This window comes from Ciconia boyciana, chromosome 9 (genome assembly GCF_034638445.1).
Source record: "Ciconia boyciana chromosome 9, ASM3463844v1, whole genome shotgun sequence".
NCBI lineage: Eukaryota > Metazoa > Chordata > Aves > Ciconiiformes > Ciconiidae > Ciconia > Ciconia boyciana.
Window position 1 is genome coordinate 40,295,639 of NC_132942.1, and position 23,293 is coordinate 40,318,931.

Below are 23,293 nucleotides of genomic sequence, written 5' to 3' on the forward strand. Positions count from 1 at the left end.
CAAGATTGAATGATACCTCTAAGTGCTGCTGTACTACAAATAAATAATTATATGATATACATAAATCTTGCATTTTTAATGCTGAAGTCCCATGAGGCAGAAAAAAGATTTTAAACGAGACAAGAACTTTCTAATTATACTGCATGTTGATGATCTTGGAATAGGTACAAAAACCATTAAAGACTTTTACTTTTTTTTTCTGCCTCTTAAATAGGAAAAATCTTTTCATCAAACATAGATTGAAGCCAGTGATAATGTAACTCTGGCTTACTAAATAATAACAGTGCAGGACTTTCTAAATAGCCTACTTCAAATAATGACTTATATTATCCTAAATTCAAAAGCAAACAACTGGGGAGAAGGAAATCGCTAAACGAAGAGCAATATTAAATTCCAGAGGGTGAATGTGTGCTGCTAAAGGTGTGGTCTTAATGGAATTTGACCTATATCCATAATTTTGCTGTCACTCAGCGCCAGCTCTGACAGCACAAAGACGGCAGATGAGCAGGGCGTGAACAAAGCAGGGAGCTGCCTGGAGCAGCAGACTCCTGGAGGAAGGATAGGTACGACCCCATTGCCTATTCCCCTACCACGAGGCCTGGACACCTGGGCTAGCTGGCTGTGACTGCCATTTAGAAAAAGGCTAAGGTGTACGGGTGGTGGCTACTGCTCAGCACACGTTGGCATCTCCCAGCAGGAGCAATCAGTTCCTCCAACATCTTTGCAGCAGCAACCCTCTGGGCTCAGTCAATCACCCCAAGCCCCTTCATGTCTCTAGGTGTTCAAGGGCACAGAAACAAAGAGGTGGTGGCTACCTACTAGGTCCATAGCCTTTGGGAGAGAAAACGAGATTAGGTTAGTGAGCTGCCTTTATCCCAGCTGAACTGTTGGATGAACTTCCAAAAATATCCTTGAATTGGCATTCTGCATACAGCTGTGTTTATGAAAGGCAATATCATGTATGTAAATAAATTCAGATGCTGCTTGAGTTATTTTAAAACAATCAGTAGAACACTAATCATTTTATAGGCACAATCTTATCCCAAGGAAGTGACAACTTGGTGTGGTGTATAGACATGTACTAAACGTTACAGATACTGTTACTTGTATCTCCATACAGACATTAAACAAGATGTAGACTTGTCTTACAGCCCCATGAAAAGCTACTTTTGTTTTCTGTCTACTTTGCCTGCTGATGTAAGCTTTAAATACAGCACCCTAAAATAGCACTTAGCCAGAGCTCTAGGGACCTCATCCTAGGTGGAGCTCATATCAGTAGGTATTAGATGTACCTTGGCAGCATCTGAAACCCCTTGCATGAAGACCAGCTCCTCCAGTGCAACCTCCCAAGGGGGAGAAGACGAGCACCAGCAGGGCCCCAGCCCCTCACCAGCACCCCGGTGTCTCGGGGAGCCAGGGCACGTTCACAGGATGCCCGAGCCCTGCTCTCCTGGGCAGGGAGGGTACTTTGAACCCAGGCTAGAGCCAGCCTGCTGCTGGGCCTCGTCCAGGAAGCACGTGTATCGCAGAGCTCCCTGTGTTTAAATCCATTAATTATCTCGCAGTGTAAACAGTTTCAGAGTACTGCGGTTGCCTGCTCATGGGGAGATAATACAGTTTAACCACCGTCTGTTCTAACTTCATCACTGAACAGATACAAGGAGGGCTGCAGAAATACCTGAGCGAGACGGGGAGACGACAAACACATTTCCTGGCTTTGTCTCCTATCAGCCCATGGCAGCTTGAGATGATACTTCACCTCGGCTGGACCAAGTTAAACCATGGATATCACCTGGGCTGAGTCAATGGTGATGCTCCCTCTGCCTTCAAGGGAGCAAGGACATCGCCTCTTAAGAGAGCCTGAACTTTGCACTTGTTTTCCTAACAAATACCACAAACACAAATCTGTTAGCTTATTCCTAGTTGTCCCACAGTAATCCCATGGTATCCAGCAATTCTCTGCTTAATGTTTGAAAAAGCAAAAGCCCTGAACAGACAGTATATCTGGGTAGTCAAAATACATAAAATACCTGGCTACTACTTTATGCCACCATATACCATACCAGAGTTCTGTAATTCAGGTGGCTGTTTTATTAAAACATCGTATATTGTTCCCATTTATTCTTTTATGATTGGAGAACAATCTGGGACTGAGAGGGTATAATCTGTCATAGTCTATTATGTACTATGTTATCATCTTTCCTCCAGTGTTAGCCTCCAGAGATGACATGTCTGGAAATATGAATACTTCCATTAATGTTAGCTCTGGGTTCATTTACATTTTCCTTTCTGAGCAGAGTCCTACACAGCAGGGTGAACTGGTTATATGATGAACTGGTTACACTGAGAGAGCTAGAGAGAATACAGCCACATAACAAGGTACATCAGCAGTAGATGGAAAAAAGCTTAAACTTGCATGGTGATAAAACTCAAGTCTACCTTGAATTTGATGCGTCAGCAATGCAACATCTCTTCAGACACAAAACAAAATCTGGTGGCTAACCAGTGTCACTGCCATTAACCTCATCCTGTTCTCCAGGGTCCAAAGTAAGAACTTTAGATACGTTTTTTTATAGCACAAAAGTTACCCTGTAGAAGACTGCAAAACCGCAGGATTACAAAACATTGAGGGTTATTGCAAACTTCCCTCACAAATGCTAATGAATTGTTTTCTCTTTTTTGCTCCAATCCTGTTGTTTCAAATGAAAACACATCGCTGCTTTGTTGCTGAGCACTTTCTCCCACAGTGCCCTGCATAAAGACTTGCTTGTGCACCCTCTGGAATGTGCTTATTCCAAGATGTTTAATTGTCATTTCTTCCACCTTACATTAGAAGCCTGTCACATGCATTAATTAGGTCCATAAAAATATGCTTGAAAACCCTACCATTTAAATACAAAAGAAAGAGAAAGAGAGAAATGAGCACTGTAATTTCCAAGAATAACTAATGTCTTGCTGAAGTTAATTCTCTGGATTGATGGCCTAATTGCCAACATGGCTGAGGTAAGGCATACAGTAAGGTCTCAGGCTGCTTGGCAGTGAATGCTGTCTTACTAACACGTAAATGACAATTTCTTAATTGATATTTCCAACTATGAATTTGATTTAAATGAAAGGCTTACTCGTGGAACAAACAACAAGCTGCCATTTATTAAATACACACACACAGAGGAAGCGGAAACCAGGTCCAACCATGGAGACCTGGGAATTAGAGACTGAGAGCCTCTCTGCATGATTACAGGGGCAAAGCAGCCTACCAACTAGATCAGAAGTTCATGTGCTGCAGTATCCTGTCTCTAGCGGCATCAGCTCCAGATGCCTCCAAGTAATGCATAAGAAACCTGTAACGGTGGGCTCATTTCAACTCCCTAAAGCAGCCATCAATTTAAATAAGACCCTTTCCTAGCCAGAAACCCCAGGCTGGATGGCCTTTCGCAGTAATATAAGAGAGAAGTAACTTCATTTAAACCAGTGGCATTGCAGCAAGGATTTATTCACTGCGAGAGTGGGGAGGCACAGCAGGGAAGATGCACTGAGCTTAAAACAGCCCAACTCGGGCAACAAATGTTTTAAAAGAGCTTTGCTTCTGCAGTAGCATTGACATATCTATGTACAGGAACGGTAGTTTCTCTTTCTTGCCCCAGTAAGGAGAGCTGTTGGGCAGGGCCTCCTAAGGGCATTTAGCCCCTTCCCACCTCACACTGCTCTGACACCCAGCATGATTTTCTGTTCCCACTCAGTGATGTTCTTTCCGTATGGCTGAAGATGGGTGATGCAGTCTGGTAATTATTTCCACGTTGCTGCTGCTCTGCTGCAAATAGAAGAGGTTTGTGCAGAAGGGGGACGCTGAGAGACCATCGCTCCAGTGCTGCTGCCCTCCATCAAGAGCTAGCCAGGAAACAGCAACCGCCAAGCTCCAACGCTACAAACATTCAGGGCCACACGCTCGCTGCTGGAGTCACAATGAATTCGGGGCAGAAGCTCCCAAGGAAAGGAAAAAAATTGTATCACAACCTGTAATATTTGGGGTATTAAGATGTATTAAAGTGTATTAGGATATCAAGACATATTCACAGCACATGAAACGCTCATTTGCAGTCCAAGAAGCAACTGTGAGCACTGTCTCTCTGACATCACTGGAGTAACAGTGTAACTTGTAGGAATAAATGCAAAAATCAAATACAATTTAACTTTAAAACTTCTGCATTTTCTTGTGTTAGCATAGTCTTTCAGACTTGAGGGAATTCAACTTCTTGACTTACATAGCCCTGAAAAATGAGACTTTTTTCAGACCAGAGATACAAGCAAAACGTGCCTAGGAAAAATATACAGATAATGAACTGCTTTCTGAAAAACTAAACCAGGTTTATATTAGTACATCAACTGTATTTGTTTTCATATAATTCTAACATCCAGAGTTAAAACAAATGCACATCTTTATAAAATACATGTAGAAGTACAGTCAAACTATCTCAAAACATCTTCCACTAGCTCTTCTGATGATCTGTATCTTTTAGATTTATAGCAACACTTATCTAAGGAGGTCAAAGTACTCTGTAACATGAAAAATTGAAACTCGTAACATCCCAGATGAATAGTAAGCATGATTATAATCTGTTTTACAATTCTAAATATGTTTTTTACAGTAGTCAGACACAGAGAGGTTAAATACTTAGCTCAAAATAAACCCATGCAACCTAGCTCTATCTTCTCTCCCCATTCATGGCCTTGTTCCTCCACCTCTGCTGATGAGAGAGAAGAGCTCCGGTGGCTTTAGCAACACCAGTTCTTTATTCTCACAAAGTTATCATCCCCCAGCATAGTCTACGGATGGACAAGCCTGACATCAACACATACTTCGGGTTTTTATTTCAATAAACCATAAATTTTAATACTCAGATCAAAGTGAGTTCTCTCAGGCAATTAACTTATAATTAGCCTAAGGTGATAATATATTTAATAGAATTCAAAGGTAATTGTTACAGGGAAGTGCACGCACACTAACCTATGTTGAACCGGAGGTGGGCACAAACCCAGAAGCGAGCATCCAGAACCCTCACACTTTGGAAAAACTCAAGGTATGGATCTGAATCTTGCTGATGACCTCTCCCTCCCTGCAGCCTTTCTCTGCCCAAGTAGGTGAGGTTCCAGCACCCATCCCACAGAAAATGGCTGTTTACACAAGAGGTTCAGTAGGCCCAAAACCCAGAGCTGAAACCCCACTTCTGAAACCTCCCTCTTCCCCTCAAATAATTTCTAAAATCCAGATCAGATTTCTGTGTCTTGGGCTCCGCTTAGATGATGTCTGCTTTCCCTGATGTGCTTTAGCTTTGATTCACCACTCTGTGTTAAACCTCAGTCGACCTATTTGACAATAGCACATTTTATGATGCCATTTCTACTGATGAGGAATCTGAGAGACAATGAGACTAAGTGAGATGTCCAAGGCTGTACATGACGTTTATAACAGAGCTGGGAGTAGATTGAGTCACAGGCTCCTCTTTTCTCTCCCTACCAGCAGGATTGTATTTTCTCTTTATTTTGTCTTCTCTCATGCTTAAAATAGTTGTGGCTTATTGAGAGATTTAGCAAGGAGCACAGGTCAATTTACCTGTTTACCTAGAGACTGCAGTGTTTCTTGAAGATGCATACCTTGGAGCTATATGCCACAAGATACCTAAAGATGCTGGATGGCTTGCCTAATACTTAACTGGAGTACGTAGCTGTCTGCCAAATAACTGTGACATTTTTTTCAGAGAAAAGCTGGGAAAGAGGGCAACATAGGTAGGCTGGAAGAAGCAAAGAAGGTCTTACAAAGATTATAGATATACATATAGCCCTTCAACTTCATCAGAACTTGTAGAAATGTCAAGAAAAGCTTGCTCGTATCTGGCCCAAAAGCTACTATCCTTTGAAAAACGAGGACCTCTCTTGTTATTATCCCCACTTAGATGATGATGATGATGTTTAGAGTCCATTCCTGAAACAATCCGTCAGTGTCAAATAGGATGCCACTCCTGGTAAGATGTGTGTGTCTCAAGCAGCATCTGACTCCAGTACTCCAGGGTCCACACTCGCTGACTGGCAGTCTCTGGGTGCATGCTAAGGGCTTATTTTCCCCAGTGATGACTGACCACTGTGAGCTGACCCCATGCACTCAAAGAAGGTTGGACCGAGTCTGAAGTAAAGCCCAAAAGATGCAGACAACTTGCTCAAACACCCAGTGCCACTGCAGTGACCAGCAGATAGGCTGAAGCTGGTATTAAAGAGGAGCAAGACATATGTGTTTTGCTATAAAGCAGTTGCAAAATAGATACTAACTCTTTCCATAGTGGTCCATAATAGCCTGACTGGATTATACTTTGGCCAATAAGGCCCTCTTGATTTAACTAGGAATTAGACATTAGAGAGGAGCAATAATACCTAGTAAGGAAAGCTTATCAACTTGATTTAATTTTCAGATGGTTATTTCCTATTCTGGAATCGGGTTTTATTCTGCTTGTGGAGTACATATTATACGTATTTTTAATAAAATCATTGCAAAATGACCCACAGGTGGAGAGAGAATAAATTAACAGGCTACTTAATTGAGTTCTTTTCAAGATTCTTAGCATCAGCTGCAACTGAGTGAAATAAGGAGGAATGTAAAATTTGCCACTTTACAAGCCACCAGGCCATTTATTGCCCCAGCCTGCTCAATGCAGTAGTTAATTCTTAACCATTTCAAATGAAAAAGCAAACATTGATGCATCAACTTGGTTACAGAACCACTGTACCCAAAACAAATGCCAATTTCAAGAAAAGGAAGAATTATTCCTCCTTTACTGCTTCAGAAATCATAAACCTGAAATCCAAAGGGTGTCCAAATCCTTCTTGATCTCAGTGGACGTCAGAGACCTAAAAAATTCTGAGGATCGAGGCCTGTTCTTACCCTTTCATTTATATGCATAATCGGCGGGAAAAAGTCATTAATTTACAAACTCCCTTCCAAACTCCAGAAGAAATGCAAGCACCTTTCTTTCAACTGTACTATTAGAGAATCGTTTTGAAAGATCCCTTTCCCAGCTGCAGTGAGACTGTCAGGCATTTTAGAAGAACACAAAATCTTTCCCATTTTGATTTTTACTTTAACATTAGTTAATTTCTATTTGTTCTTCCTCCCCAATTTCACTAATGCCCTTTTTGTATACATATATTTGTCCATCGCAATCTACAGAACAATCACCCTAATTGATCGAAGTGTTAACCTCTAACAGGTTAAGATCCAGACTGTTTTTATCTATTGCTCAGTCCCAGTTGCGGCATTAATTCCCTATAGTGCTTACATCTCTGTCACCATCGCCACCCAGCCCTTTTACAAGAAGCACCTCTCTAAATAAATGCCACTGTAAACCATTCTTACAAGAGGAGTGGAGGCTGTTGAAAAGCCCCCACTGTAACAGTTTGTTTTTGCCTTGTGTTGTATATAATGATAAATTTCATACAGGTGTCACATTTCTTAGCAGGAGGTGAGGATTGATGGGGAGCAGTAGAATGATCCATCATCGGAGGCAGGTGGCACAGTATTGGAATTTCAGAAATCTGTTCCCAATCACATCCACTGCTGGATGACTCAGTAACGACCCTATTTGCGATGCGTTACTGAAAATCAATGCGGCACATTCAAGGTCAATGTACTGTTAGAAAACTCCTTAAGCACTGATGGATGGATTGTATTCATTCAGAAAAAATGTGAGAAGAAAGTGACAGCTGAGCATCCCAATAGTTGTGCCAACTTTAAGGGAACAGCTTCCTCCTGGAGAGAGAAACATGATTCCCTCGGGGATTACATCACGCCTTATTTCCTTTGTTCTTTCTCTTTTGAGCATTTAGGTAATTGTTTAATGTATCTATTTTTGTGCAATTAGGAGACTTCAAAGTTTGAAGGCAAATACTGATGAACAACAATCTTTATGGACTTCCCTGTATGAATAATATTAATCATTATGAAAGACTTTCAAAGTTTATAAGGATTAAGTAGACAAGAAGGGAAAACATTTGAAGAAGAAACTAAACCCGCACACAGGTATAGAAAAAAGCCTCTCTGCAAAGAGCTCTAAAGATAAAATCCCAAGTCAAAACATGGTCTTGATTTTTCTGTTATTATAGGAGTGAACAAGATACTTAGTGTCTTTACATATCTTTACATATTTTTCAACTCTCTAAGTGGTTTTGCATAGCTTTAAATGTTTTAAATTAGCTGGGAACTTGCTTTGCATGGTAAAACAGATTTTAGCTTATAAAAGATCCATGCTTATAAATAAAGCTATCTCACTTTCTCTTTTAGCAATGGGATGGGATATCATTTTCAACTAGTTTGCTAAATATGAATTAATGACACTTCAGAGACTCCTTCCACAGGGATTCAGAAATTACACTCCTTTTCTTTCCTGAGAAATAATGAAATTGTCTTTTAGTTGATGGGGAAATAAAAGTAATCATCAGCTTCCACAAGGAAAACAGGATTGATAGCTCAAACAAACAGGAAGGGGGAAAAGTGTAATTTACCATGTGGTTCACCAGCAGCTAAATCTGTTCACTTGACACAATAAATGATGTCAGGCTTCCTCACCCACTGTGTCAACAAAATGGGTGTTGTCAAAAACATTAAGACATCTTATTGACAAACTCTCAAGTCATTATACTCTTTGAAGTGGTTTTGTCTTCTGCCTAAAATTATTGCACCAACAGCATCTATTCATCTGATACATTGATACTGCAGCAACAAGCTCTGGGGAGGATTCTGAATACAGCCAAACCAATCATCCAGACAAAGTTATTTTTTAGTATTTTGGTAAGATTCTGAGAGGTGGTGGGTTATCAGGGACGAGCAGTTCATTTCCAATATTGAAACAACTATGCTTCCGCAAGAAAACAATTTTTTTGCTATCATAAAGTAAATAACTATACAGAGCACTGTTAAAAAGAGCTTGCTTTGCATCAGGCGCTATCAACTAGGGGTTAATTGCAAATACATCATCTTAAACAGGTTGCTGCACATTATTTCAGCCAGAATATATTGCTTATTCAAATCCTTTAGGGAGTACAAAGCTTCCAAAGCTCCTTTCCTTACTCAAATAGTTGTACTGAACTCCGTTAGACCAATGCTACAAGGAAAATCTGAATGGCTTTGCCAAAATAGTTATGTTTGTCAAAGAGGATTTGGTCAAAAATACGTGAAATAACTTAATCATTGCAAGTTAAGAAGTCAGAAGGAATTAAGGCTCATCTGGGAGGTCAAAGGGTGAGTGCGTACAGCAGAGTTTTTTTCCCAGTCTAAACTGATGTGGCAAAGTAAGGGTTAGGTCAGGCAGGGCCATCTGGACTGCTGCTGCCCATCAGTAACTCTTCTGCGGACAAACAGGAGACAACAGAAGTGTGATTTACAAGTGCTTCTGACCCTCAAGTTTAATACAACAGAGGCCTAATCCTCCCTTTACACCAACGTGAATCAGCAGTAACTCCATGGAAGCCAACGGCATAACAACAGCATAAAACCAAAATGGGAGGAAAATCAATCTGGTATGGGATTGAGTGACTATTGACCTCAAGAAAAAAAGGCCCATTTCTTTTTTTTCCCCTCTTCTTTTGTCATTCTGCTGTGCAGAAGAGTCTCCAGCCAGCACAGAGCCAATACAGCAAACTCCAGCACTCCTTTTCCCTCTTGTCTTTCGGGAGCGGGGTAGGTGTGGTAGGTACAGCCAGAGGATGCTGTGTCCCTGCCTCCTTACTGACCATTGCTTACGCTGTTCTCCTCCTTGTTGGGTTTGGCAGATCCTAGACCCACAGGCCAGCATCAGGGACTAATAACCAGGTCGCCTGATCCCACCACAACCACACGCACAGGCTACAATCGTGTGCCATTGAGCATTTGGCTCGCTGTCCTTAATGTAAAGTACAGAGCTGAAGATAGAAGCAGGCTGAGAGTGCCAGTTCTGTCCACTGTGGATTTGTGATTAAGTTTTGCCATTAAAATACAGTATATAAAACACTAATTCAAGCCAAAATTATAGACTTGGATAATATATGGAATTACCGTACCAACAATCCACAATAAAAATACACAGTACAAATAAGTGAAAGAATCTGATGTCAAAAATATGGATAATGAAAGGAAATTGTATAAACGTAATTAATAAAGGCTTGGAATGGAAATTTCCAGTGTGTACTGGCTGAGCCTAGATCCACTGAATATCCACAGACTCTTCTAAATTTAAGCTGGGATAGTAATGACCAGCTTCTTATGTTTTGTTTAAATTGTATCTTTTATATCAGAAGGCATCTAGGAGTCTCCACTAAATTGTTTTAATTAAACTAGCCATTATGTTTTATTAGTTCCAACTTTACCACATTCAGATGAGAAATAAAGATGCACGTAAAAACCAGAGTTTGACATGAAGAAATCCATTCCTGCACAAGTATTCGCAGCTGCTATCTTGTGCTGCCCCAGCTCTGTAGATAACAGCTACTGTTTTGCTGGACTTGTCATGTAGCCTGGAAGTCGGACAGGGTTTTTTTGTGATCCATTTGCAGTCTGTGCACAGCCTTTTCTAAGTATTTGTTTTGCTTTGCTCAAAACCCTGAGCTTGGGTGGCCTTGGTGAAGGATTTTCAGATTCTGCTACTAATATGATGAAGAAAGGAGGTTTTTTTGCATGAATTACTTTTATTTAAAACATACCACTGAAAACATGGAGAGAACGGGATAAGACAATGCCTACCTTCTTCACAGCCTCTAACCTCCTGGCTTAGTGCTGCACTTCACAGGGGAGATTCCTATAAAAAACAGTAGGAATTGGCACCTCCATCTAACTCCCCACGTACTCTCCATGTAGACGTGGATGGACTAAGTGGAATATACGCATATTGTACTGCAATATCTACATACTACAGTGCAGAAGCAAACGTGTGTATGTATTACTTACACAAGCCAAGAAGGTGAAACCCTATCCAGAGCCCCAATTTTTCCTCCCTCTAGTTTTGATTTATCAATTTAATGAAAGGAATGCCTTCCTACTATTTTTCATACGATGGATGGCCATCAGCCACTGAAATTAAAGAAAGAGAATATTTGCTTACTAGGCTGGGTAGTGGGATTCCTAGCCTGATTTTGGGCTTGTGAAGTTTTTTGTGATCACAGAATGAAAAGTTGCTACCAGTTAAATCCTCACAGTCTTATTCACATTGGGTAGTCTGTGCGGAGTCACACAATTCTAATGCTAAGGAGGCTGTCCTGCAGACATCTCTCTTGGTTTCTGATCAAGATTTTAAGAGATTGCAATCACACAAATTTCTATTGGAATACATTTTCCATCTATAATCACAATGCAAGTAATTAGTAAAGTCTCCTCAAGAATCTGGTGGAACCACGTGGCTAATTAGTTCACTTACACCACTCACACGAGGCCACAGCCCGTGGAAAGCAGCTTCTGGAACATCTTTCCCAGCCCTGCTACAGACCTTGAGGTGGGAACATCTGCCAGTATCTTGGCCCCACTGGCAGCTGCTGCACAGCTCTGTTGTGCTGTTGGGGCTCTCTACAACCTGGGCCACGACACGAAGAAGCCAGTGCCACTGCCTGCACAGGAATGAGAAAGGAGAGCTACCAGGAGCGATGCGAGCCTCCAAAACCTTCCTCCAATAAGTCTATGCCTGCAACAGATGACTTTTGAACAGGCATGCAGGGAGAAACAAATAAATCCCTTGTAATTTTCATAATAAACAAAACCAGGGTGAATCACTCCAGAATACCAATTTCAGTAATTTGACCTCTCTTACTCTTTCAAAGAAAGCAAAATTATTTTTTACAAATTAAAGACCATTTCTGCTGGGAAATGAAAAACAATATCCCAACTAGTGCAAAATATTAAGCAATAGGTTTTAAAAAAATGTCACCCCATTCCTATGCAGGAAAGGTACACTAACCTTTTAGTTCCAAATTAGAAGTATTAGAACCTTTGTCAAGTTGTTTAAATACATTGCTACATTAGCCTCACTATATTTTTAAGTCAGTTATCAGGTATTTAGTGGAATAAATAGCAGTGTGAGGTCTTGGCTGTAGTTTGGCTCCATGCTTCCCGTCTGAAGCAGCACACGTATAACTCCAGGTGCAAACCAGTGATCTTTTCCAGATCCAGCTGCAGAAGCTGGAGGACTGCTTATCAGGCAGAGGTTACCAGCCTGCAGCCCAGCCACCACGGGGAATCACTACGTCTTCATCGGCTGCTTCAATGCAAAGTCAGACATTTGACTGTCTTTGCAAAGTCAGTCAAAATTTGATTGACTTTGCATCGATATGGATAGGGCTACAGCCATACAGACCTTTCCATTTCCTCTAGCAGACTTCCCCGTCTAGCCTAATTTTCATCCCCTGTGTTTCCAGAAGGAAAATATTCTATGTTTTCTTTCTTATCCACACAGATTACCACACCAGTATAGCTGTGCAGATCATCATGTTATCACACAGACTTTGTGTTCTCCCCGCTCCTCTTCTTCCTACTTACTTAGCAACTATTAAAGCAATTAGCAATGTTATGTTCCTTCCAGGCAAGCCCTACAGAAAATTCTCTGCACTCTTTGTGCACGCTATGCCAATGGAAAATGTTCCCGTGATGTCAGTCAGTGTATTATCAGCCTCTCTACGGCACAGCTTTTTGGGTAGTTTATGTCAGTACGCTAAATTAAATAATAATTAAAGTTACTCAAAAGTGGTTTGGATGTGCTTCCAAATGGAAGTCTTAACAGAAGGGATTCAAAAGGAGTAAGATACACATATGTTTTGATAATCTGAAGTGAGCCAGCTTACCCAAAAAGCCACTTAATTACACCAAAACTGAAACATCTGGTTTAGATTATCTGCTAAAAAATAGTATGGTGAAAAGTAAACCACTTGGAGAGGAAGTATTAACATTATTCCTAACTTACAGACTGTCACGACAGAAAGCTAATACTTTTTTTTAATTATTTTTGTATCTTCACATGATATACAAAGAGGAAACTCGGCAAAGTAAGGAGTCCACTTGCCTTGGCACTGAGTTAGGAAAAAGGAGGAGTTCTCCCTGCCCTGTTCCAAGCAAGCTGCAGGATGACAGTTGCAGAGGGACTGCAATGCTGGCGGATGCCAGAGGTACCAGGCTAATCTTTGTCCCTTGGATCCTTTGGAATCCATGTGGCTTTCTGATGTCCTGCCATGTTCAGGGTATTTTCACAAGGAAAAAGTACCAAAAAAAAAGGCAACATTCTCCACTTTGACTTGATTTAAGAACATTCCTAACATTTCTGTTGTCCGCTATTATTTATTTCCAATGTTTTTTTCCCAGTTGCAGCCAGGGAAAGACAAACCATGCAAACGTGATGGCAGCTCCTTCCCTGCACATACAGTAGGTACTCCCCAACCTGGAGATATCCAAATCTCTCCCTGGTACAGTAGCCTGGTATTTCTTAACAGTATCTGTAGCTGAGAAGTCACATTATAGCACTTTAGAACATTTAGAGCCTAAGGAAAACCTTTTATGTGAGCATTTTAAAGCTCAAAGCTCTAATCTAGGACTTGGTATATTTATCCAAGTCCTTAATTATTAATGTTACTCTATTGATTTGATACCTGAAACTCTAACAACAAAACCTGTGCAAACTAATTATGCCTGGCTTCTGACTTCACAGGGCTTCTTTGCTCCTCTTCTAAGTCTTCTTTTTCTTAATCAATAAGGTCTGATTCATAAAACAGTACAGAGATGCCAGAATTGAGCAATAAGAGGCATATTAATTATCATAGAAACTGTGCAACAGCTATGCACGTTGCTGAGGTATTTATTCACCTGAAGGATCCCAATGATATCTAAGTTCGTCTTTGCTTATTATCCTAATGTAGGCAGCACAATCAATCCTAACTATTTTAATTAATTCAGAAACAGAATTATTTAAAAAAAAAATATCTTTGGTGTCAGGCTTTGTAACACCACTTTCTTGAGGCAGTGCAGCTTTGCCAGCTTTCTGCAGAGAGTAAATTCACAAATCTCTAATCCCCACAGGTTCCTCCCCGCAGTACTTCTGCAGTAGCAGCACCAGTGCTGTGCTCTGCCAGTTTGCAAAGTTTAGATGAGCCCAGATTCCCCTCGTCTGCGTTCAAAAACACTGAATCAATTCCCTAATACAGCTAATTTAAGGCCTGATTCTGATGCCTTGCTTCGCTCTGAGTACTATCCTTAAGATAGACAAGATTACTTCTGGCGTAGTGTTCATGCACAGGCCTGGTAAGATCACCATAAATAGTTTAAAGTAAGTTTTTAAACTACATCACCAAATCTGTAGTGAGCAGTTTTAAATGTATCTAATGCAGAAGGTTTGCAATGCTCATTCCTGCTCAGTTATTGTTTTTTCTTAATTTCTTGTGGGTATAGAACAGTAATGAGCAGAACAAACATTTAATTGTCAACAATATATTTGGTGCTCTACAGAAGTCATGACTTCGCAGTTTTGCTAATACTCTGTAAAGAGGACGTCCTCGCAACTCTTCCTAAGATATATTACTGTCATAAACTTATTCCCGAGACTGAGGTGTTGCCATATGGAAGACTGAACAACTAAGATACTACATGATCTTAACATTTTTTATTAAGGTCACTACAAGGCATGACTTAAAACTTAATGATGCTGGTGACTCTTTGATCACAAATGTACATAAAATATTTTATTAAGAAGCAAAAGTTTGGGAAAATATGGCCCCACTGAAAAACTATTTTGATTTATTTGGCCCTTTGCAAATTTTGCACCTTTTTAGGAGAAATTTGTCTTATGGAAGAGAATATACAACTTTTTTTTTTTTTTTATGACACTATTTCACTTTTTCAGGTGGCCACCTTAAAGCGAGTTGTTGCCTTATGCCTTATTAAGTAAGGGTCAATCTTTCCTCTCTTTGGATTGCACCAGAGACTTTTTGGTGTGATTTCTGAAACTGTTGTGTGCAGACTTTTGCAAACCTAACCCCTGCCCTGAATAATTATTCTCAAGGTAGTAAGTGAAATAATACATTATTTCTGCTCTCAGCAGCTTGGACCTGAGTCACTGCTGTCCTGGGGAGCATTTTTTACCATTTTGCCTAGGTGCAAGTGACGTCTTAGAAATAACAGTGGAGAAGGAGACTGTTCCTGTCTTTCACTGCAATGACCATTACAGTTCAAAAGGTACCACAGAGAGGAACCTGTGATACTACAGTTGTCACCTCTTCTTGCCAGAGCGGAGATGAGAAATAGATCAGATTCTTTATTCCCCTTTTGACCACAATTGATTTTTTATTTTTTCTGCCAAATAGCGAATGTCCAAATATAATACGTCCACATCTATTTTACAGAGTGGAGATGGCATACTGTGTTTTAGTTGTAAAAAATGGCTCAGAGAGATATTAGTACTTGACTACAGGTTTAGAATTGGTCCCCAAACCTCCTCAGAGCTGTACTTCAGAAACTTGTATCTCTAATACAAAACTGATAAGTGAAATGAGAAATTAGGTCCTAACATATTTTTAATCTCCACATTTGATATCTATTTTATTATTGTCATAATCACTGTGTATATAGACTTAAGAATTATTTTGCTCAAATCCTCTGATCTACCCAGTTCTTAAACAAATATACTATATTCACCTCAAATCCTCTTTCTAAATGTCATTTGAGGTAGAAAAAATACATTTAAAACGTGAATCAGAAAAGAAAGAGAGCAAGTTCTGAGGAAGATGCAGAGCACAATTTTTTTTTTTTTTTTTTTTTGAGCTAAACCAAAAGTGGACTAGCTTAAATTCTTGAGTTCAGTGAGACCACTCCAGGATTACATCAAAACCAATGGTGATCAGAATTTGGTCCAAACGTCTCCATTATGACCAAGCTCTATTAGTTCCACTGAACAGCAACTTACATCACAAAGGGAGGTAATTTACAATTTTTATAACCATCATAATTTGTAGTACATAACTAACCACATGGCCATTCTTTCAAAACATCAAGATAAATCACAAGAAAATCAAAGGCGTGTTTAATGTTTGATGACAAATGGCTACTAACAAACATTTACTGCAATAAATAGTTGTTAAAAACAGAGATTATGGGAAAATGCGTAACAAAGGTGATTAGGACCACTTATTTTAAAATTCTTTTCCATTGCTTCTCTTAAGTGCACGGACCACCAAGTTTCCTTTAATCCTTTCTAATTCTGAGCAAGATAATTATGGCAAATAATGGTGAATGAATCACATGCCTGTACAGGAGTACCACAGCCATTCTGGCATTTAGATGAATGCTGTGTCAGAGGATTAATGTGGTATAATACCACATTTGCTTTTGCAGCCTGTTATTTTAATCTTGTGAGCTGCCTTTCATCAAGGTGGGGAAATACAGTAAGGTTACTGTTGATCTCAGGCAGCCAGAGAGGATGCTGTGTGACATCCAAGTCCTTTAGTCCTACAGGGGACTCTTGGCAGCTTCTAAAAGTCTTGTTTTGTGCATTAATGGAAGGAGAGAGAGAATTTGCCTGTGCTAGGGAAAAGTTGGCAGGTGAAGGAACAGCATAAGAGATGCCGTTGTGCCAACAAGTTACTTAGTTCTGAGTATTAGGCAATGTGCACCCAAGAATTCATGGGGTCCTAAAACTGCAGAGACAGCAAATCACTGACTTGTCACTCATTGCAGACAGGGAAGCAGAGATCTGGCCACGGCGCAGAGCTAGATGGACCGCGGTAGCGTTGTGGTTTAACCCCAGTCGGCAACCAAGCACCGCACAGCCTCTCGCTCACCCTCCCCCGCCCCAGTGGGATGGGGGAGAGAATCGGAAGAGCAAAAGTAAGAAAACTCATCGGTTGAGATAAGAACAGTTTAATAATTGAAATATAATAATAATAAGAAGAATAAGAATAAGAAGAAGAAGAAGAAGTAATGAAAAGGAAAACAAAGAGAGAGAGAGAGAGAACAACAAAACCAAGGAAAAACAAGTGATACAACCACTCACCACTCGCTGACCGATGCCCAACCAGTCCCTGAGCAGCGATCGCTGCTCCCCGGCCAACTGCTCCCCGTTTCTATACTGAGCATGATGGCATATGGTATGGAATAGCCCTTTGGCCAGTTTGGGTCAGCTGTCCTGGCTGTGCCCTCTCCCAGCTTCCTGTGCACCTGGCAGAGCATGGGAAGCTGAAAACTCCTTGATTTAGTATAAGCACTGCTCAGCGACAACTAAAACATCAGTGTGTTATCACATTATTCTCATCCTAAATCCAAAACACAGCACTATACCAGCTGCTAGGAAGAAAATTAACTCTGTCCCAGTTGAAACCAGGACAGGTAGCCAAGTAGTCTATAGGAAAGAATGGAATATGATCTAGTCTAGAGAGGAGTAAAAAACCCTTTTAACACTATCTTCTTACCCTGATATAGTTTCTCCACTACCTGGGCTGAGGCCTTTAGCATTATACTGACTAATGTATCCCTGTGAGAGGCCACTCATGAACTTTGTCATGGCGCAGTCTGATCCTAATCAGTAGAGACTTCTCTCTTGCTGAATAACAGGAACATTTTGAAGTGCTAGAACCATACATTTAGTTATTGTGCCTATCAAATGCCCACCTATGAATGCGTGCTCCACGCTCACAACCTTTGCAGAAAGAAAAGCAGTATGGGGGTGTGAAAATTGTTCAGAAGCAAATACTACTTTCCCAAGCCACTGCCCAAAACACAAAAGGAATTCAGAACACACTGCAGATCAGAAAAATTCCATTAAATTCTACCCATTATATTTTCTAAAACAAGATAGAGGAGTGCCAAAATACCTAAACAAAGCAGTTTTTTCCACTCAATTTCCATCCCAATGAGAAGTAATAAGTCCTGGAGATCTTATAAAGAAACCTGTTCTTGAACAATTTACTGCCCAGATTTACAGGTCCAAGAAATGAAAATGGTTCCAATTAACTTCATATAAGCATCTAGTCTCAAGAGTTCTTCTCCAAACCAAACCTGAGCCAGAATTTTTTTTCCCAGTTAGCTGCCCTTTTACACTGCCTGACTTGTGTGAAGGGGATGGAAGATGGCCTCAACTGCATGCTCGAGAATTCCCCCAACTATGGGGAAGCCTCCAACTGCTTTGAATCACTGGAATCTCTTCTCACACTTCGATTGCAGAGGAAGGACATCAAGCACGCCAGAGAGCTCTGCTAAACCACTTCATGGCTGGCACCCAGAGCCTGACCTACTCTAATAGCTGTTGGGGTCAGCACTATGGAGCTTGCAAATCCAAGAGCATTATCCGGTTGTGAATATGCAAAAGTAGCTGAGGGGTTTGTTTGGTGTGGGGTTTTTTTTGCTTGGCCGAGGGAAAAAATATTCACTCAATCTGAACAAAAGATTTTGGATTACATTTCATGTAAAAATTGCAGAAAAAGTCCTTTCAGCTGAGAATGCTGAAATTAAATATTGACTTTTTTAGCTTTTGAATTTTGATTGGACACAAGTAATTCAGGGAAGTCAACATGAATTAATTGGTGTAATGCTGGGCTGCCAAACTGGCATTATTTTTATTATTACTTGTTCTAAAAATGGATTTGGCCACTCAGCAAGGACCAGCTTTTCTTATAGGAGACAAACCCATCCTCAAACTTCTATTAATCATCAGTTGTCCACTCTTCTGTGTTGTCCACTGCCCCAGATAAAGCAGAGTAAACTTGGCAGGATTAGCAATGAGAACCCAAACCTTGTATAGTTCACCTCAGCAGGTCAAGTGAAGTTTTCAACATCTGGTTTAAGATCTTCTGAAGACCACCTTTGCATGACTTTGTATGTGGGAACCGATAAAAAATTCAGCCCAAATGGAGAACTTTGAAATGCAGAGTCCTCTGAAAATCTGGCACCAGAAAGGCTATATGCTCCAAAAAGGCACTGAAAGACGGGGAGCTGCATGCCTTGACTTTATCTTAACTACCTTGATTAGAGGTGAACTAACCAGACATTTTATATGACCCTAAACCTTACCACAATCTGTAAAATACTCTGGAAATACAGCAGTTAGGAAGAGGTAGTAAAGCATATGTTCACTCTATTTGAGGAGAAAAGTCAAATATTGTAGCATTAAAAAGGAGGCAATTTAGGTATTGAAGACAAAAGTATACAGAGAAAGACTAAAAGCAAAGAAGTACAGCTTCCAATCTATACATACAGATGGATGGTATGCTAAAAGTTAAGGTGACAGAAATTGGTTGAAAATATTTTGTGCCCCCAGACTCTCTGAACCATTTGGGGCTGTTTCCAGGCCATTTTTTCCCGGAGGGTAAAACACAGAGTTCCGAGCAACAGTTGAAGCAAATGGAAGTCACATCAGGCAAGCACAAGTCATGCAATTTAATCCTGTGCGTCCCTTACCTTATCATAGGCATTTATGATTATACCATACACAGAAAAAAACGTGCTCACTGGCAGGCTGCAGAGAAAGCAAAGGCTGGTGGTGTCTTAAGTCAAGACATTGTATAAATAGAGATTTGAATATGAATTTCCACAGGGAGAGAGAAGTGGTGAGATTTCATTTTCCATTATTACTACATGCTGGTAATGTGCTTGATAGCGTAAATATCTTTAATTGACATGAATGGATTTTTTTCTTAATCTATGGGTCTTTCTTCTCTCTTACTCTGCAGTAAATCAAAAGTCACTTTGCTGATGTCAGTATTGTTGTATCACTGTATAACTGGGGTGAAAGAAGAATTACAGCTACTGTTTTAAGTCAGAGTGGTTCTGGTTCAGTATATATTCTCACTTGAAGCACAGATGAAGAGGGGAAGATGGTCTATGAGGCTGGACTGAGAGTACAAGATAGCAACTCTACTCCCCATTCTGCCACAGACTTTTGGCACTGTAATTTGGGCAAATCATTTAGCATTATTGTATCTCAGCATCCCATGAAGCTGGATTAATGTTTTCCTAACACTAGGGATTTTTGTAAAAGGGACAAAAAATAAAGTTAGAAACTCTAAAAACAACCAGGGAAATTGTTTTTCTAGTAAATACCAATGCAGTTTTACAAGCAAATTCAGAAGAGTGAGATAATTTTAATGCTACTTTCAGGTTTTTTATTGCATTAAAAAGTGTTGGGAGTAAATGCAGAACAAAGATACCCACTGGTTTAATAAAAAAATAAATTAAAGGAAGATTTTAGATTTGTTTTTAAGCGAATCAGTTACCATGGATCCATATTCTGGCAATAACGCATCTAGTCTACTTTATTGTACATTTTAAAGTTATAGAACCGTATCGAGGTAAAAAATTACTTCAGATTTCAAATTAAAACCTTGGTGAACTAACTTAGGGCAAAAAAGAGGGGAGGCAGGTTTAATTCAGTCTCTGAAAAAGATAATAGTGAAAAGCCTGACTCCATTTACGCCAAGGGCATCTTGCCATCTACCTCCACAGAGCCAGGACAACTGTGTTGTGTTTTGTAGGGCCCCAATCCTGCAAACTGTGCGACGGAGAAGGGAATTTCTAAAGTCAGTGGGATTCCCCATAGCACTCAGGATCAGAAATTTGTGGGAAACTATGTATAGAACTTGTTTGAATTTTGGCCCAAGAGTTTTCTCATTTCCTTTGACAGTCTCCATAAAAACCCTCTTGTGCAACTCCACTATCTTTTCATCTTGGGATGCCAAAATATAAGAGTCTGAACATCTGTTTGAAAAATAGAATATGCCAATATTTAAATTAGCAATGGTTTCTTTTCCCTCCAAGACTATCAACTAATTATTTGAAATAGATTTACCCAAATATTGCACTTAGTTCCATATTACACATGCATAAATGAGAACAGAATTTGGCCCAATATGTTTAAGCTAAGCACATTTTTGCAGCTATGAAAAGTAATCTGATTTCCATGGAATAGTTCATACATGGCAATTTGCCTTCCTGGGCCTCAGTTCATGTCAAGCCTTTTCACTCTGTTCATTTTATGAAGATTTAATTGAATCCTACTTAAATAGCATCAACTAGCACTTATTCATAAAGCCATCAAGCCTTTCATCACAAATTCATAGTTTTGTAATTCTTAAAAAAAATGAAATAAATCATATATATTCACTCATACTATCACTGGAAACACTTGAAACAAACTCTCTGTCCGCAGTCCTCTACCACAATTTTGAAACCCCATTTTGAAGTCCCATTTGAAAATAATCGTATTTTGACCAAAGGTGATTTTATTTTTCACTGTTTTTCTGCACGAAACATGATGGTGATGGTGAAGTAACTGCTGCATGCACAAGTAAGGTTTGAATTCAGAGCTGATAGAAAGAAATACAATTATAAAGTAATGAGAGGGAGGAAGGGCAAAGCTGTTTGGGCAAACTCAGCGAGAATGTTGCCCTGGTACCAGAAAGGGATGGCACAGCCAAGCTCTCCCTAACCCATCTTTATCAAGAACTCAACCACCAGCAAGTGTGGAAGGACAAAAATCTGTACAGGCCCTAAAATGGATTAAACCAATTTCTACAAAGGCTTTGTAGGACTATCAGAAACTCCTGAAGGAGGCAAAATTTGAACCCAAACAGGTGTGATTTATCAATGACAAAAGACATTTGGGCAGCAGGAAAAAAAACCCCCTCCAAAAAAAAAAAAACCAAACAAAAAAGCCAACTAAGAAAAAGATGCCCAAAAGCAGAGGGAAGAAGTCTTTTCTTACTAGTCCTTCCCCAGCAGCCCAGCCATCCCACAGCACTCCTCTCCCTGCCTGCAGCCAGCACCACCGCCATCTGCACCACCACTTCATTTAGCTCCACTGTTTTATCCTCCAGTTTATTACCTCTAGCACCTCAGCATCAACACTGCTGAAACTGTATTTTTGGAAAGAAAGTTGAGTACTTTGCCATTGGGTAAATTCTTCAATTTACTGACACCCCCTGCCCCCACCCAACTCCTCTGACCCAGGTTGTTATTTGCCAGAACAAATTGGGTCTTACATTATTGGTTCTTGTTCTTTACAGTCGCAGAGCTGATACCATGCTGTTCATGACAACCTTTCCAAAATAACTCAGACATGCCTCAGGTAATTAAGGAATTATACCCCCCCAGCCAAACAATACCATATTTCTTATTTCCATCATATAAATGATCCCACAAGGGACAAAGAAGCCTTTTTGTCTCATAAAAATAGCTTACGCAGGTGCATACTTAAAGCATGATTTCTTGTTATTATTTGGCATGGTAAAGACATGGTGGATTTAACTTTTTAGCAGTGATGAAAACCGTGTGGATTGTGGCAATGCCCACCAATATAGATCTGATAGTGCAGGCAGAGCAGGAAAATTGACTTTATTCATGCAGGATAGGATGGAGATTATTTGCATTGCCTATGATTTTCAGATTAACTGATTCTGGATTATACTTCCAAATAGAGATGTAGGCAGAGTCCTTTCAGTTTGGAAGGAAAACAATGATACAGATGAGGAGGCAGCCCATTCCACACCTACCTCACTGTCCTGTCAAAATGCAAGGGAAAATGAAAATTGTTTGTGTTTCCTTATTCATTTTCACATAAAAGCAGTGCAAATATAAACCACCAGAAATTATCACAGCAATAGAGAGGAAGGGAAAGGTAAAAACGGGAAAGTGAAAACTTCAATCCATGACTCAAAAGAGGAAAAAAAAGGGTTCAGAAACAATTCTTGTACCTGATGTCCCCACCTTAAGGCTGACTCCAGTCACTTTGGACTTGCAGACATTTGTACAGTCAGCCCTGCACTTTCTCTGCCCATGTCACCTGGTGGTTGCACTAACCCTCTCTTTCCAGTGCCCCCACCTTCTCCTTGCTTCATATTCAAGCTGTGCTTATCCCTCTCAGGCTGTTCTCTGTGACCTCCCCTACCCTTCTGTTTCACATCTTCCTTTTTCTTTGCTTTGGTCTCCATGCAGTTTATTTCTTCCTCATTAAATCCACCAGAACACAATAATAATGGGGTTAAGCTGACTTTTGCTGACCCAACACTGTCCTCTCCAGGTCATGTCTCCATGAGCCCAGTGAAGGACAGTGCAGAGATGTGAGTTCAGATCTGCAAACAGCAGGACTGAATTCATGTGGTCCCATGTATGGAGCAACAAACATCCTGTCTCAGATTTGGGTTTGCTCTCACAACAGCAATGTTGCCCTGCTCTGCACCATGTCCATAAATGATCTGGAATTTATTACCTCTATAACATTTTCAGATACCTGCTTTTAGACGTTTGGGCTAATTTCCTCCACTT